This window comes from Pinus tabuliformis, chromosome Q, assembly GCF_031772625.1.
Source record: "Pinus tabuliformis cultivar Carrire ecotype Pingquan chromosome Q, CPIR1, whole genome shotgun sequence".
NCBI classification, from domain to species: domain Eukaryota; kingdom Viridiplantae; phylum Streptophyta; class Pinopsida; order Pinales; family Pinaceae; genus Pinus; species Pinus tabuliformis.
Genome location: NC_142296.1, coordinates 537,336,654 through 537,340,248, shown reverse-complemented (window position 1 = coordinate 537,340,248; position 3,595 = coordinate 537,336,654). Strand labels below are relative to the sequence as shown.

The following is a 3,595-nucleotide window of genomic DNA, read 5'->3' as shown; positions in this document are numbered from 1 at the left end:
AGCACTGCCTTCACATTTGAACAATTGTTATGAGAGAAAAACTGAGGACTGCCATTCCTTCATAGGTTCGTCACTAGATTCTTGCTCCTCTTGCCTGAATTTGTATAATTTACAAGCAGATACCTGAAAAAGGAAATTTAATCTGTGCAACCCTTGGTGGTTGCATTGACGATTTACAAGATAAATCAAATAATCCATTCAGACTGCTCATCTTGAATAGACTTGTAGAAAAGTATTAATCTACAAACACGAATCCCAAACTCTAATTTCTGTCGCTTGCTGCATTCAAATTGATTGTTATTTGGCCCTGTAATTTCTACCATCCGCTGGAATCTTCTGGCCAATCTGCCTGATTTCATAGATATGGTCAAAGGGTACCTTGGGTTGTAGAAATCATAAGAGATACCAGCTGAAGTTAATGTAACAGGATTATTTTCCCTTTTATGATGAACCAATATGGGTCAAGATACCCAGTTTGCAAGAATTAACATTCCTGGAATGACAATTGGCTCCCTAATTCACTGGATAATTGAAGTATACCACGCATTTGAAGATATGGATTCTCTAACAATTTTTCGTTGCTGCTCTGTTGAGCCTTAAAGACAAGATTATGAAGCATACGCTGGTAGTTGTCAGGCTCTTCAGTCATCATTCTCTTCAAGAGAAATGCAGAGGTATAATATGCAACACGTGCATTTGTATCATCTAATAAAGACCAATTAGTAACAATAGAAGTGCTGCCCGTATATCAGAAGATGGCGGGCGGAAATTTCATGCACAGGGTTCTCACCTAGATAGTGAACGAACTCGTTGTGGATCGCCTGGCCAACAGTCATTCATTTCAGAGATTTGCTGTGAAATCATCGAAAGCGTTGGAAGAAATTTCTCAGAGAGCAGTTTTGAAAAGCAGTTTGTGATCAAACCAGGACAAATCTAGACAAACGAAGACATGGGTTTTTTCCACAACAGAATAAATTACATAACCCAGAAATCGTTTGCCTAATTTTCTAACGGTCTAAGAGGGAATCATGGTTCTTCGAGACCCTGTTTAGATGACTGCGTGAAGAAAAAAACGGTTTTGACAATTAATGTGCAGAGAATTACAGGTTTTGCTGGCCGTGAAGCAGATTTTGAGCGATTTTGTGTTCATTGACCACGTATCAAGTGAACTGCACCAGTACATGTGGAAATTGGTGTGTATATAAATAAAAGCGAGTCACCTGCTGGTATATCAAATTGTGGGGAAGGGATTGGTGTTACAGAGGAGAAAGGACACCAGCAATGGCGGATTTGAGTGGGGTGGGTTAAATCACCACCAAGGTTAAGTGCGCTGTCCTCTTCGGGGATGCATTACAAAAACAAATTTTTATTTTTTATTTTTTATTTGTTTATTATTATTATTTTTTTTTTAATTTTAGAAAGAAACAAAACTTTCTCTTTGTGTTTTTTTTTTTAACAAATGGACATAATAATTTGCATATCGAAAGATGTTGGTGATGAAGCATGTTGCAAAACATGAATTTATTCTTGAAATTAGTCTAAATCATCCCTATTTTCTGATCCTCGAGATCGTACAAAGATGCAGGAGGAGAGCATACTTATGAAAGCAAACACTGAAACCTATTTTCTGATCCTCGAGATCATACAAAGACGCAGGAGGAGAGCATACTTATTCTAGGTAAAAACAAAACTGAAAATGAAAACAAAAACTAAAACTGAAAGCCTACCTACTCTATACTAAATAGAATTTACAAATTAGTTACGTGTAGTTAAACTTCCAATGAAGCCATTCACGTAGCAGTGACAGCAATAGATTCAGTAGCAATTTGTCAAATGAAAAATGACAATATTCGAGAGTGGATAAGTCTAGTTGCTGTAACTGAAAATCAACTAAAAAATAAAAAGATGAATCTAATATAGTGCTTACCTGGAACCATTGTTCGATAAAGCTTTGATAGGTACAGTTTCTCTCACTCAGATCATGCTGTAACTCCTGTTCTTCTTCTCCAATCATCTGCTCTTCTTCCTCGATCTCCTATTCGAATGGCTGTTCGCCATCAGATATGCAGGATTCTTCAGATGTTGAATCTTCATTTATTTCTTGGGGAGTAGTTGAACTTTCAATTTTTGTCAAGATCTCCTTTTCCAGGGAAGAGGAGATTCTGACTTCTGCAAGGATCTGAGTGAGTAGTTCCAAGCTGACACTCATTATAAAACCATGTTGAAAGAGAAAAGCAAATAAAAATCAGCACACTAAAAATTGAATTAAAAACAAAAGGACCACAGAAATAATCTTGAATTCAATACTCAATTAAACCCTCTTACAAGGACTGCTCATTAATTGAGTAATCGAATGCTTCAATTATAACCATGAACCATGAATTCATCAAACATTCTTCACAGTTGCGAAAATCAAACACAAATGCAGAAATTGAAATTCACACTTGCATAAATGTAAACAAACCCTACATGCCCTGATCCATAAGAGGTCGAGCCCGTTATGGTATCTCGAATGCGATGCGTAGGCTGTTCCCCATGTCTTACCGCCTTAACACCTCGGAGTTAGGAACATGTCTAAACACACTTGCATAAAAAATCAAACTAAACTTCAATCCATCGTGCCTCCCCGACAACGGCGCCAAAATGTTGGGTGAAATTGTGTTTGTTTAATTCCGTTGTAGTACTTACCCAACTATTTAATTTGTCAATCCGAGGTCCGTAGACTTACGAGACACATGCACTATATATGCAGGACTGAAGTGGAACTAATCTAATCTAAATTACTGAAATCAAATTAATCTAAGAAGGCATTGAAACATTAACTATGAAAGCAGGAAGTTGCATAAAAGAAAAGCAATACAACATGTGAAGAAGTGAACGACAAACAACATATGTGAACTCATAACAATAAAACTATGTCAAATTACAAAAACTAAATTACAAATCATGAAAGCATAACAATAAAAGAATATGAATCAAAGTTAATCTCCATTCTCCATTATTCATTATTCATTCTTCCAATGAAGAGAGAGCACTCTCTTATATACATGAGGAAGATAACCTTTCCATAATTACATATCCAATATTCTCTCAAACACTCTCAACTAGTTTCCCATTATTACAAGATATGATCGCACAAATCTCTCAAACATGATCCCATAAATCTCTCACATATCTTGGATAAGATATGCCAACCAAATCCTCCATGCTTTTCTCCTAATTATCTCCTTAGGAATTGGATAAGATATGTCTCCATGATTTTCTCCTTAGGATAAGATATGCCTCCATGATTTTCTCCTTAGGATAAGATATGCCTCCATGATTTTCTCCTTAGAAAAAGGCTTGCATAATTATCTCCTTGATATGGTGGAGGAGATATTAATTCTTCACATATTTCCTACACATCACAAAACTCACATATTCTTGAGATATATATAAAAATATGTACATTTTCTAATAATTAATCATAAATTCACTTATAATACAAAAATGAATAAAATGGAAAATAAGAAGGTGAAACCCAAATGTATGTATGAAAATGATATGATAAAAGGTTAATGGGACGATGAAATGTAAGGAATAGTGAAGAAAAAGG

The 3,595-nt window shown here is 35.6% G+C and overlaps 1 pseudogene; it reads left to right on the top strand.

Annotated features, from left to right (window-relative positions):
- The first annotated feature begins 755 nt into the window (after nt 1-755).
- Nucleotides 756-917, top strand: LOC149220568 (uncharacterized; annotated as a pseudogene).
- Nucleotides 918-3,595: the final 2,678 nt, after the last annotated feature.